Below are 14,454 nucleotides of genomic sequence, written 5' to 3'. Positions count from 1 at the left end.
TACGAAGCTTTTTACGAGCGCGACTCAGGCCCCAGCCAAAGGCAGGACAAGACTCCCCATGTGTTTGTTTTAGCTAGCACTGCGGCCCTACTTTTGCATGGAAATCTAATCGCAAGCGTTCCAACTGGAAGAAAGAACAGTGTACAGAAACAGTGTTTTAGCTTCCGAAGACCTCCCTGTGCGTGGAAGCCGTTTAGGGTGTAGTGTGGATGAGAGTCACGGGACTTGTTCCATTTTGTAAAATCGGGGTAGAGACAGGCCCGTACAAATGGCAGCTCACCAATCAAATCATGGTTATGGGGCTAGTAGCATTGCCCAGGGGGTGCGTGCAGCCTGAAAGCCAGCCACCTAACTCGAAGGAAAAACTCGGTACAGAATCCGTGCTTATTGAAAACAGCCGCCCCTGAGGGTGGAAGCATTTTGTTGTGTGCATGCCTGAGAGCACTGCAAGGGAGTCCAAAGCTCATTACGAGTGAGACTCAGGCCCCAGCAAAGGCAAGACAAGACTCCCGGTGTGTTTCATTTAGCTAGCACAGCGGCCCTACTTTTGCATAGAAGTCGAATCGCTAGAATTCTAACTCGAAGAAACAAGAGTGTACAGAAACACTGTTTTATCTTCCGACGACCTCTCTGTGGGAGGAAGCCGTTTAGGGTGTACTGTGGGTGAGAGCCTGGGGATGAGTTCCATTTCGTAAAATCGGGGTAGAGACAGGCCGGTACAGAAGGCAGCTCACAAATCACATCATGGTTATGGGGCTAGTAGCGGTGCCCCAGGGGAGCGTGCAGGCTGAAATTCAGCCACCTACCTCGAAGGAAAAACTCGCTAGAGAATCCGTGCTTCAGCAAAAAGAGCCGCTCCGGAGGGTGGAAGCATTTTGTTGTGTGCGTGCGTGAGAGCACTGCCAGGGAGTCTAAAGCTCTTACGAATGAGACTCAGGCCCCACCAAAAGGCAGGACAAGACTCCCGGTGTGTTTGACCTAGCATGCACTGCGGCCCTACTTTTGCATTGAAGTCTAATCGGTAGGGTTCTAACTCGAACAAACAACCGTGTACAGAAACAGGGTTTTAGCTTCCGACGACCTCTCTGTGGGAGGAAGCCGTTTAGGGTGTACTGTGTGTGAGAGCCTGGGGATGGGTTCCATTTCGTAAAATCGGGGTAGAGACAGGCCGGAACAGAAGGCAGCTCACAAATCACATCATGTTTATGGGGCTAGGAGCGTGGCCACGGGGGAGCGTGCAGGCTGAAAGTCAGCCACCTAACACGAAGGAAACCTCGGTAGAGAATCCGTGCTTCAGCGACAACAGCCGCTACTGAGGGCGGAAGCATTTTGTTGTGTGCGTGCGTGAGAGCACTGAAAGGGATTCCAAACCTTTTCACGAGTGAAACTCAGGCCCCAGCAAAAGGCAGAACAACACTCCCCATGTGTTTGACTAAGCTAGCACAGCGGCCCTACTTTTGCATTGAAGTCTAATCAGTAGGGTTCTACTCGAACAAACAACAGTGTCCAGAAACAGGGTTTTAGCTTCCAATGACCTCTCTGTGGGAGGAAGAAGTTTCGGGTTTAGTTTGGGTGAGAGCCACAGGACTGGTTCCACTTCGGAAAATCGGGGTAGAGACAGGTCGGTACCGAAGGCAGCTCACAAATCACATCATGGTTATGGGGCTAGTAGCATTGCCCCGGGTTGTGCGTGGAGGCTGAAAGCCAGCCACCTAACTCGAAGGAAAAACTCGGTAGAGGATCTGTGCTTCATTGAAAACAGCCCCTCCTGAGGGTGGAAGCATTTTGTTGTGCGCATGCCTGAGAGCACTGCAAGGGAGTCCAAAGCTCTTTACGCGTGAGACTCAGGCCCCATCAAAGGCAAGACAAGACTCCCGGTGTGTTTCATTTAGCTAGCACAGTGGCCCTACTTTTGCATGGAAGTCTAATCGCTAGCATTCTAACTCGAAGAACCAACAGGGTACAGAAACAGTGTTTTAGCTTCCGACGACCTCTCTGTGGGAGGAAGCAGTTTAGGGTGTAGTGTGGGTGAGAGTCACGGGACTGGTGCCATTTCGTAAAATCGGGGTAGAGACAGGCCCGTACAAATGGCAGCTCACAAATCAAATCATGGTTATGGGGCTAGTAGCGTTGCCCCCGCGGAGTGCGCAGGCTGATATTCAGCCACCCATCTCGAAGGAAAAACTCGGTAGAGAACCTGTGCTTCATTGAAAACAGCCGCTCCTGAGGGTGGAATCCTTTAGTTGTGTGCGTGGGTGCGAGCACTGCAAGGGAGTACGAAGCTTTTTACGAGCGCGACTCAGGCCCCAGCCAAAGGCAGGACAAGACTCCCCATGTGTTTGTTTTAGCTAGCACTGCGGCCCTACTTTTGCATGGAAATCTAATCGCAAGCGTTCCAACTGGAAGAAAGAACAGTGTACAGAAACAGTGTTTTAGCTTCCGAAGACCTCCCTGTGCGTGGAAGCCGTTTAGGGTGTAGTGTGGATGAGAGTCACGGGACTTGTTCCATTTTGTAAAATCGGGGTAGAGACAGGCCCGTACAAATGGCAGCTCACCAATCAAATCATGGTTATGGGGCTAGTAGCATTGCCCAGGGGGTGCGTGCAGCCTGAAAGCCAGCCACCTAACTCGAAGGAAAAACTCGGTACAGAATCCGTGCTTATTGAAAACAGCCGCCCCTGAGGGTGGAAGCATTTTGTTGTGTGCATGCCTGAGAGCACTGCAAGGGAGTCCAAAGCTCATTACGAGTGAGACTCAGGCCCCAGCAAAGGCAAGACAAGACTCCCGGTGTGTTTCATTTAGCTAGCACAGCGGCCCTACTTTTGCATAGAAGTCGAATCGCTAGAATTCTAACTCGAAGAAACAAGAGTGTACAGAAACACTGTTTTATCTTCCGACGACCTCTCTGTGGGAGGAAGCCGTTTAGGGTGTACTGTGGGTGAGAGCCTGGGGATGAGTTCCATTTCGTAAAATCGGGGTAGAGACAGGCCGGTACAGAAGGCAGCTCACAAATCACATCATGGTTATGGGGCTAGTAGCGGTGCCCCAGGGGAGCGTGCAGGCTGAAATTCAGCCACCTACCTCGAAGGAAAAACTCGCTAGAGAATCCGTGCTTCAGCAAAAAGAGCCGCTCCGGAGGGTGGAAGCATTTTGTTGTGTGCGTGCGTGAGAGCACTGCCAGGGAGTCTAAAGCTCTTACGAATGAGACTCAGGCCCCACCAAAAGGCAGGACAAGACTCCCGGTGTGTTTGACCTAGCATGCACTGCGGCCCTACTTTTGCATTGAAGTCTAATCGGTAGGGTTCTAACTCGAACAAACAACCGTGTACAGAAACAGGGTTTTAGCTTCCGACGACCTCTCTGTGGGAGGAAGCCGTTTAGGGTGTACTGTGTGTGAGAGCCTGGGGATGGGTTCCATTTCGTAAAATCGGGGTAGAGACAGGCCGGAACAGAAGGCAGCTCACAAATCACATCATGTTTATGGGGCTAGGAGCGTGGCCACGGGGGAGCGTGCAGGCTGAAAGTCAGCCACCTAACACGAAGGAAACCTCGGTAGAGAATCCGTGCTTCAGCGACAACAGCCGCTACTGAGGGCGGAAGCATTTTGTTGTGTGCGTGCGTGAGAGCACTGAAAGGGATTCCAAACCTTTTCACGAGTGAAACTCAGGCCCCAGCAAAAGGCAGAACAACACTCCCCATGTGTTTGACTAAGCTAGCACAGCGGCCCTACTTTTGCATTGAAGTCTAATCAGTAGGGTTCTACTCGAACAAACAACAGTGTCCAGAAACAGGGTTTTAGCTTCCAATGACCTCTCTGTGGGAGGAAGAAGTTTCGGGTTTAGTTTGGGTGAGAGCCACAGGACTGGTTCCACTTCGGAAAATCGGGGTAGAGACAGGTCGGTACCGAAGGCAGCTCACAAATCACATCATGGTTATGGGGCTAGTAGCATTGCCCCGGGTTGTGCGTGGAGGCTGAAAGCCAGCCACCTAACTCGAAGGAAAAACTCGGTAGAGGATCTGTGCTTCATTGAAAACAGCCCCTCCTGAGGGTGGAAGCATTTTGTTGTGCGCATGCCTGAGAGCACTGCAAGGGAGTCCAAAGCTCTTTACGCGTGAGACTCAGGCCCCATCAAAGGCAAGACAAGACTCCCGGTGTGTTTCATTTAGCTAGCACAGTGGCCCTACTTTTGCATGGAAGTCTAATCGCTAGCATTCTAACTCGAAGAACCAACAGGGTACAGAAACAGTGTTTTAGCTTCCGACGACCTCTCTGTGGGAGGAAGCAGTTTAGGGTGTAGTGTGGGTGAGAGTCACGGGACTGGTGCCATTTCGTAAAATCGGGGTAGAGACAGGCCCGTACAAATGGCAGCTCACAAATCAAATCATGGTTATGGGGCTAGTAGCGTTGCCCCCGCGGAGTGCGCAGGCTGATATTCAGCCACCCATCTCGAAGGAAAAACTCGGTAGAGAACCTGTGCTTCATTGAAAACAGCCGCTCCTGAGGGTGGAATCCTTTAGTTGTGTGCGTGGGTGCGAGCACTGCAAGGGAGTACGAAGCTTTTTACGAGCGCGACTCAGGCCCCAGCCAAAGGCAGGACAAGACTCCCCATGTGTTTGTTTTAGCTAGCACTGCGGCCCTACTTTTGCATGGAAATCTAATCGCAAGCGTTCCAACTGGAAGAAAGAACAGTGTACAGAAACAGTGTTTTAGCTTCCGAAGACCTCCCTGTGCGTGGAAGCCGTTTAGGGTGTAGTGTGGATGAGAGTCACGGGACTTGTTCCATTTTGTAAAATCGGGGTAGAGACAGGCCCGTACAAATGGCAGCTCACCAATCAAATCATGGTTATGGGGCTAGTAGCATTGCCCAGGGGGTGCGTGCAGCCTGAAAGCCAGCCACCTAACTCGAAGGAAAAACTCGGTACAGAATCCGTGCTTATTGAAAACAGCCGCCCCTGAGGGTGGAAGCATTTTGTTGTGTGCATGCCTGAGAGCACTGCAAGGGAGTCCAAAGCTCATTACGAGTGAGACTCAGGCCCCAGCAAAGGCAAGACAAGACTCCCGGTGTGTTTCATTTAGCTAGCACAGCGGCCCTACTTTTGCATAGAAGTCGAATCGCTAGAATTCTAACTCGAAGAAACAAGAGTGTACAGAAACACTGTTTTATCTTCCGACGACCTCTCTGTGGGAGGAAGCCGTTTAGGGTGTACTGTGGGTGAGAGCCTGGGGATGAGTTCCATTTCGTAAAATCGGGGTAGAGACAGGCCGGTACAGAAGGCAGCTCACAAATCACATCATGGTTATGGGGCTAGTAGCGGTGCCCCAGGGGAGCGTGCAGGCTGAAATTCAGCCACCTACCTCGAAGGAAAAACTCGCTAGAGAATCCGTGCTTCAGCAAAAAGAGCCGCTCCGGAGGGTGGAAGCATTTTGTTGTGTGCGTGCGTGAGAGCACTGCCAGGGAGTCTAAAGCTCTTACGAATGAGACTCAGGCCCCACCAAAAGGCAGGACAAGACTCCCGGTGTGTTTGACCTAGCATGCACTGCGGCCCTACTTTTGCATTGAAGTCTAATCGGTAGGGTTCTAACTCGAACAAACAACCGTGTACAGAAACAGGGTTTTAGCTTCCGACGACCTCTCTGTGGGAGGAAGCCGTTTAGGGTGTACTGTGTGTGAGAGCCTGGGGATGGGTTCCATTTCGTAAAATCGGGGTAGAGACAGGCCGGAACAGAAGGCAGCTCACAAATCACATCATGTTTATGGGGCTAGGAGCGTGGCCACGGGGGAGCGTGCAGGCTGAAAGTCAGCCACCTAACACGAAGGAAACCTCGGTAGAGAATCCGTGCTTCAGCGACAACAGCCGCTACTGAGGGCGGAAGCATTTTGTTGTGTGCGTGCGTGAGAGCACTGAAAGGGATTCCAAACCTTTTCACGAGTGAAACTCAGGCCCCAGCAAAAGGCAGAACAACACTCCCCATGTGTTTGACTAAGCTAGCACAGCGGCCCTACTTTTGCATTGAAGTCTAATCAGTAGGGTTCTACTCGAACAAACAACAGTGTCCAGAAACAGGGTTTTAGCTTCCAATGACCTCTCTGTGGGAGGAAGAAGTTTCGGGTTTAGTTTGGGTGAGAGCCACAGGACTGGTTCCACTTCGGAAAATCGGGGTAGAGACAGGTCGGTACCGAAGGCAGCTCACAAATCACATCATGGTTATGGGGCTAGTAGCATTGCCCCGGGTTGTGCGTGGAGGCTGAAAGCCAGCCACCTAACTCGAAGGAAAAACTCGGTAGAGGATCTGTGCTTCATTGAAAACAGCCCCTCCTGAGGGTGGAAGCATTTTGTTGTGCGCATGCCTGAGAGCACTGCAAGGGAGTCCAAAGCTCTTTACGCGTGAGACTCAGGCCCCATCAAAGGCAAGACAAGACTCCCGGTGTGTTTCATTTAGCTAGCACAGTGGCCCTACTTTTGCATGGAAGTCTAATCGCTAGCATTCTAACTCGAAGAACCAACAGGGTACAGAAACAGTGTTTTAGCTTCCGACGACCTCTCTGTGGGAGGAAGCAGTTTAGGGTGTAGTGTGGGTGAGAGTCACGGGACTGGTGCCATTTCGTAAAATCGGGGTAGAGACAGGCCCGTACAAATGGCAGCTCACAAATCAAATCATGGTTATGGGGCTAGTAGCGTTGCCCCCGCGGAGTGCGCAGGCTGATATTCAGCCACCCATCTCGAAGGAAAAACTCGGTAGAGAACCTGTGCTTCATTGAAAACAGCCGCTCCTGAGGGTGGAATCCTTTAGTTGTGTGCGTGGGTGCGAGCACTGCAAGGGAGTACGAAGCTTTTTACGAGCGCGACTCAGGCCCCAGCCAAAGGCAGGACAAGACTCCCCATGTGTTTGTTTTAGCTAGCACTGCGGCCCTACTTTTGCATGGAAATCTAATCGCAAGCGTTCCAACTGGAAGAAAGAACAGTGTACAGAAACAGTGTTTTAGCTTCCGAAGACCTCCCTGTGCGTGGAAGCCGTTTAGGGTGTAGTGTGGATGAGAGTCACGGGACTTGTTCCATTTTGTAAAATCGGGGTAGAGACAGGCCCGTACAAATGGCAGCTCACCAATCAAATCATGGTTATGGGGCTAGTAGCATTGCCCAGGGGGTGCGTGCAGCCTGAAAGCCAGCCACCTAACTCGAAGGAAAAACTCGGTACAGAATCCGTGCTTATTGAAAACAGCCGCCCCTGAGGGTGGAAGCATTTTGTTGTGTGCATGCCTGAGAGCACTGCAAGGGAGTCCAAAGCTCATTACGAGTGAGACTCAGGCCCCAGCAAAGGCAAGACAAGACTCCCGGTGTGTTTCATTTAGCTAGCACAGCGGCCCTACTTTTGCATAGAAGTCGAATCGCTAGAATTCTAACTCGAAGAAACAAGAGTGTACAGAAACACTGTTTTATCTTCCGACGACCTCTCTGTGGGAGGAAGCCGTTTAGGGTGTACTGTGGGTGAGAGCCTGGGGATGAGTTCCATTTCGTAAAATCGGGGTAGAGACAGGCCGGTACAGAAGGCAGCTCACAAATCACATCATGGTTATGGGGCTAGTAGCGGTGCCCCAGGGGAGCGTGCAGGCTGAAATTCAGCCACCTACCTCGAAGGAAAAACTCGCTAGAGAATCCGTGCTTCAGCAAAAAGAGCCGCTCCGGAGGGTGGAAGCATTTTGTTGTGTGCGTGCGTGAGAGCACTGCCAGGGAGTCTAAAGCTCTTACGAATGAGACTCAGGCCCCACCAAAAGGCAGGACAAGACTCCCGGTGTGTTTGACCTAGCATGCACTGCGGCCCTACTTTTGCATTGAAGTCTAATCGGTAGGGTTCTAACTCGAACAAACAACCGTGTACAGAAACAGGGTTTTAGCTTCCGACGACCTCTCTGTGGGAGGAAGCCGTTTAGGGTGTACTGTGTGTGAGAGCCTGGGGATGGGTTCCATTTCGTAAAATCGGGGTAGAGACAGGCCGGAACAGAAGGCAGCTCACAAATCACATCATGTTTATGGGGCTAGGAGCGTGGCCACGGGGGAGCGTGCAGGCTGAAAGTCAGCCACCTAACACGAAGGAAACCTCGGTAGAGAATCCGTGCTTCAGCGACAACAGCCGCTACTGAGGGCGGAAGCATTTTGTTGTGTGCGTGCGTGAGAGCACTGAAAGGGATTCCAAACCTTTTCACGAGTGAAACTCAGGCCCCAGCAAAAGGCAGAACAACACTCCCCATGTGTTTGACTAAGCTAGCACAGCGGCCCTACTTTTGCATTGAAGTCTAATCAGTAGGGTTCTACTCGAACAAACAACAGTGTCCAGAAACAGGGTTTTAGCTTCCAATGACCTCTCTGTGGGAGGAAGAAGTTTCGGGTTTAGTTTGGGTGAGAGCCACAGGACTGGTTCCACTTCGGAAAATCGGGGTAGAGACAGGTCGGTACCGAAGGCAGCTCACAAATCACATCATGGTTATGGGGCTAGTAGCATTGCCCCGGGTTGTGCGTGGAGGCTGAAAGCCAGCCACCTAACTCGAAGGAAAAACTCGGTAGAGGATCTGTGCTTCATTGAAAACAGCCCCTCCTGAGGGTGGAAGCATTTTGTTGTGCGCATGCCTGAGAGCACTGCAAGGGAGTCCAAAGCTCTTTACGCGTGAGACTCAGGCCCCATCAAAGGCAAGACAAGACTCCCGGTGTGTTTCATTTAGCTAGCACAGTGGCCCTACTTTTGCATGGAAGTCTAATCGCTAGCATTCTAACTCGAAGAACCAACAGGGTACAGAAACAGTGTTTTAGCTTCCGACGACCTCTCGGTGGGAGGAAGCAGTTTAGGGTGTAGTGTGGGTGAGAGTCACGGGACTGGTGCCATTTCGTAAAATCGGGGTAGAGACAGGCCCGTACAAATGGCAGCTCACAAATCAAATCATGGTTATGGGGCTAGTAGCGTTGCCCCCGCGGAGTGCGCAGGCTGATATTCAGCCACCCATCTCGAAGGAAAAACTCGGTAGAGAACCTGTGCTTCATTGAAAACAGCCGCTCCTGAGGGTGGAATCCTTCAGTTGTGTGCGTGGGTGCGAGCACTGCAAGGGAGTACGAAGCTTTTTACGAGCGCGACTCAGGCCCCAGCCAAAGGCAGGACAAGACTCCCCATGTGTTTGTTTTAGCTAGCACTGCGGCCCTACTTTTGCATGGAAATCTAATCGCAAGCGTTCCAACTGGAAGAAAGAACAGTGTACAGAAACAGTGTTTTAGCTTCCGAAGACCTCCCTGTGCGTGGAAGCCGTTTAGGGTGTAGTGTGGATGAGAGTCACGGGACTTGTTCCATTTTGTAAAATCGGGGTAGAGACAGGCCCGTACAAATGGCAGCTCACCAATCAAATCATGGTTATGGGGCTAGTAGCATTGCCCAGGGGGTGCGTGCAGCCTGAAAGCCAGCCACCTAACTCGAAGGAAAAACTCGGTACAGAATCCGTGCTTATTGAAAACAGCCGCCCCTGAGGGTGGAAGCATTTTGTTGTGTGCATGCCTGAGAGCACTGCAAGGGAGTCCAAAGCTCATTACGAGTGAGACTCAGGCCCCAGCAAAGGCAAGACAAGACTCCCGGTGTGTTTCATTTAGCTAGCACAGCGGCCCTACTTTTGCATAGAAGTCGAATCGCTAGAATTCTAACTCAAAGAAACAAGAGTGTACAGAAACACTGTTTTATCTTCCGACGACCTCTCTGTGGGAGGAAGCCGTTTAGGGTGTACTGTGGGTGAGAGCCTGGGGATGAGTTCCATTTCGTAAAATCGGGGTAGAGACAGGCCGGTACAGAAGGCAGCTCACAAATCACATCATGGTTATGGGGCTAGTAGCGGTGCCCCAGGGGAGCGTGCAGGCTGAAATTCAGCCACCTACCTCGAAGGAAAAACTCGCTAGAGAATCCGTGCTTCAGCAAAAAGAGCCGCTCCGGAGGGTGGAAGCATTTTGTTGTGTGCGTGCATGAGAGCACTGCCAGGGAGTCTAAAGCTCTTACGAATGAGACTCAGGCCCCACCAAAAGGCAGGACAAGACTCCCGGTGTGTTTGACCTAGCATGCACTGCGGCCCTACTTTTGCATTGAAGTCTAATCGGTAGGGTTCTAACTCGAACAAACAACCGTGTACAGAAACAGGGTTTTAGCTTCCGACGACCTCTCTGTGGGAGGAAGCCGTTTAGGGTGTACTGTGTGTGAGAGCCTGGGGATGGGTTCCATTTCGTAAAATCGGGGTAGAGACAGGCCGGAACAGAAGGCAGCTCACAAATCACATCATGTTTATGGGGCTAGGAGCGTGGCCACGGGGGAGCGTGCAGGCTGAAAGTCAGCCACCTAACACGAAGGAAACCTCGGTAGAGAATCCGTGCTTCAGCGACAACAGCCGCTACTGAGGGCGGAAGCATTTTGTTGTGTGCGTGCGTGAGAGCACTGAAAGGGATTCCAAACCTTTTCACGAGTGAAACTCAGGCCCCAGCAAAAGGCAGAACAACACTCCCCATGTGTTTGACTAAGCTAGCACAGCGGCCCTACTTTTGCATTGAAGTCTAATCAGTAGGGTTCTACTCGAACAAACAACAGTGTCCAGAAACAGGGTTTTAGCTTCCAATGACCTCTCTGTGGGAGGAAGAAGTTTCGGGTTTAGTTTGGGTGAGAGCCACAGGACTGGTTCCACTTCGGAAAATCGGGGTAGAGACAGGTCGGTACCGAAGGCAGCTCACAAATCACATCATGGTTATGGGGCTAGTAGCATTGCCCCGGGTTGTGCGTGGAGGCTGAAAGCCAGCCACCTAACTCGAAGGAAAAACTCGGTACAGGATCTGTGCTTCATTGAAAACAGCCCCTCCTGAGGGTGGAAGCATTTTGTTGTGCGCATGCCTGAGAGCACTGCAAGGGAGTCCAAAGCTCTTTACGCGTGAGACTCAGGCCCCATCAAAGGCAAGACAAGACTCCCGGTGTGTTTCATTTAGCTAGCACAGTGGCCCTACTTTTGCATGGAAGTCTAATCGTTAGCATTCTAACTCGAAGAACCAACAGGGTACAGAAACAGTGTTTTAGCTTCCGACGACCTCTCGGTGGGAGGAAGCAGTTTAGGGTGTAGTGTGGGTGAGAGTCACGGGACTGGTGCCATTTCATAAAATCGGGGTAGAGACAGGCCCGTACAAATGGCAGCTCACAAATCAAATCATGGTTATGGGGCTAGTAGCGTTGCCCCCGCGGAGTGCGCAGGCTGATATTCAGCCACCCATCTCGAAGGAAAAACTCGGTAGAGAACCTGTGCTTCATTGAAAACAGCCGCTCCTGAGGGTGGAATCCTTCAGTTGTGTGCGTGGGTGCGAGCACTGCAAGGGAGTACGAAGCTTTTTACGAGCGCGACTCAGGCCCCAGCCAAAGGCAGGACAAGACTCCCCATGTGTTTGTTTTAGCTAGCACTGCGGCCCTACTTTTGCATGGAAATCTAATCGCAAGCGTTCCAACTGGAAGAAAGAACAGTGTACAGAAACAGTGTTTTAGCTTCCGAAGACCTCCCTGTGCGTGGAAGCCGTTTAGGGTGTAGTGTGGATGAGAGTCACGGGACTTGTTCCATTTTGTAAAATCGGGGTAGAGACAGGCCCGTACAAATGGCAGCTCACCAATCAAATCATGGTTATGGGGCTAGTAGCATTGCCCAGGGGGTGCGTGCAGCCTGAAAGCCAGCCACCTAACTCGAAGGAAAAACTCGGTACAGAATCCGTGCTTATTGAAAACAGCCGCCCCTGAGGGTGGAAGCATTTTGTTGTGTGCATGCCTGAGAGCACTGCAAGGGAGTCCAAAGCTCATTACGAGTGAGACTCAGGCCCCAGCAAAGGCAAGACAAGACTCCCGGTGTGTTTCATTTAGCTAGCACAGCGGCCCTACTTTTGCATAGAAGTCGAATCGCTAGAATTCTAACTCGAAGAAACAAGAGTGTACAGAAACACTGTTTTATCTTCCGACGACCTCTCTGTGGGAGGAAGCCGTTTAGGGTGTACTGTGGGTGAGAGCCTGGGGATGAGTTCCATTTCGTAAAATCGGGGTAGAGACAGGCCGGTACAGAAGGCAGCTCACAAATCACATCATGGTTATGGGGCTAGTAGCGGTGCCCCAGGGGAGCGTGCAGGCTGAAATTCAGCCACCTACCTCGAAGGAAAAACTCGCTAGAGAATCCGTGCTTCAGCAAAAACAGCCGCTCCGGAGGGTGGAAGCATTTTGTTGTGTGCGTGCGTGAGAGCACTGCCAGGGAGTCTAAAGCTCTTACGAATGAGACTCAGGCCCCACCAAAAGGCAGGACAAGACTCCCGGTGTGTTTGACCTAGCATGCACTGCGGCCCTACTTTTGCATTGAAGTCTAATCGGTAGGGTTCTAACTCGAACAAACAACCGTGTACAGAAACAGGGTTTTAGCTTCCGACGACCTCTCTGTGGGAGGAAGCCGTTTAGGGTGTACTGTGTGTGAGAGCCTGGGGATGGGTTCCATTTCGTAAAATCGGGGTAGAGACAGGCCGGAACAGAAGGCAGCTCACAAATCACATCATGTTTATGGGGCTAGGAGCGTGGCCACGGGGGAGCGTGCAGGCTGAAAGTCAGCCACCTAACACGAAGGAAACCTCGGTAGAGAATCCGTGCTTCAGCGACAACAGCCGCTACTGAGGGCGGAAGCATTTTGTTGTGTGCGTGCGTGAGAGCACTGAAAGGGATTCCAAACCTTTTCACGAGTGAAACTCAGGCCCCAGCAAAAGGCAGAACAACACTCCCCATGTGTTTGACTAAGCTAGCACAGCGGCCCTACTTTTGCATTGAAGTCTAATCAGTAGGGTTCTACTCGAACAAACAACAGTGTCCAGAAACAGGGTTTTAGCTTCCAATGACCTCTCTGTGGGAGGAAGAAGTTTCGGGTTTAGTTTGGGTGAGAGCCACAGGACTGGTTCCACTTCGGAAAATCGGGGTAGAGACAGGTCGGTACGGAAGGCAGCTCACAAATCACATCATGGTTAAGGGGCTAGTAGCATTGCCCCGGGTTGTGCGTGGAGGCCGAAAGCCAGCCACCTAACTCGAAGGAAAAACTCGGTAGAGGATCTGTGCTTCATTGAAAACAGCCCCTCCTGAGGGTGGAAGCATTTTGTTGTGCGCATGCCTGAGAGCACTGCAAGGGAGTCCAAAGCTCTTTACGCGTGAGACTCAGGCCCCATCAAAGGCAAGACAAGACTCCCGGTGTGTTTCATTTAGCTAGCACAGTGGCCCTACTTTTGCATGGAAGTCTAATCGCTAGCATTCTAACTCGAAGAACCAACAGGGTACAGAAACAGTGTTTTAGCTTCCGACGACCTCTCGGTGGGAGGAAGCAGTTTAGGGTGTAGTGTGGGTGAGAGTCACGGGACTGGTGCCATTTCGTAAAATCGGGGTAGAGACAGGCCCGTACAAATGGCAGCTCACAAATCAAATCATGGTTATGGGGCTAGTAGCGTTGCCCCCGCGGAGTGCGCAGGCTGATATTCAGCCACCCATCTCGAAGGAAAAACTCGGTAGAGAACCTGTGCTTCATTGAAAACAGCCGCTCCTGAGGGTGGAATCCTTCAGTTGTGTGCGTGGGTGCGAGCACTGCAAGGGAGTACGAAGCTTTTTACGAGCGCGACTCAGGCCCCAGCCAAAGGCAGGACAAGACTCCCCATGTGTTTGTTTTAGCTAGCACTGCGGCCCTACTTTTGCATGGAAATCTAATCGCAAGCGTTCCAACTGGAAGAAAGAACAGTGTACAGAAACAGTGTTTTAGCTTCCGAAGACCTCCCTGTGCGTGGAAGCCGTTTAGGGTGTAGTGTGGATGAGAGTCACGGGACTTGTTCCATTTTGTAAAATCGGGGTAGAGACAGGCCCGTACAAATGGCAGCTCACCAATCAAATCATGGTTATGGGGCTAGTAGCATTGCCCAGGGGGTGCGTGCAGCCTGAAAGCCAGCCACCTAACTCGAAGGAAAAACTCGGTACAGAATCCGTGCTTATTGAAAACAGCCGCCCCTGAGGGTGGAAGCATTTTGTTGTGTGCATGCCTGAGAGCACTGCAAGGGAGTCCAAAGCTCATTACGAGTGAGACTCAGGCCCCAGCAAAGGCAAGACAAGACTCCCGGTGTGTTTCATTTAGCTAGCACAGCGGCCCTACTTTTGCATAGAAGTCGAATCGCTAGAATTCTAACTCGAAGAAACAAGAGTGTACAGAAACACTGTTTTATCTTCCGACGACCTCTCTGTGGGAGGAAGCCGTTTAGGGTGTACTGTGGGTGAGAGCCTGGGGATGAGTTCCATTTCGTAAAATCGGGGTAGAGACAGGCCGGTACAGAAGGCAGCTCACAAATCACATCATGGTTATGGGGCTAGTAGCGGTGCCCCAGGGGAGCGTGCAGGCTGAAATTCAGCCACCT

Source organism: Halichoerus grypus, chromosome X (genome assembly GCF_964656455.1).
Source record: "Halichoerus grypus chromosome X, mHalGry1.hap1.1, whole genome shotgun sequence".
Lineage (NCBI taxonomy): Eukaryota > Metazoa > Chordata > Mammalia > Carnivora > Phocidae > Halichoerus > Halichoerus grypus.
Note: the sequence above shows the minus strand (reverse complement) of the source record.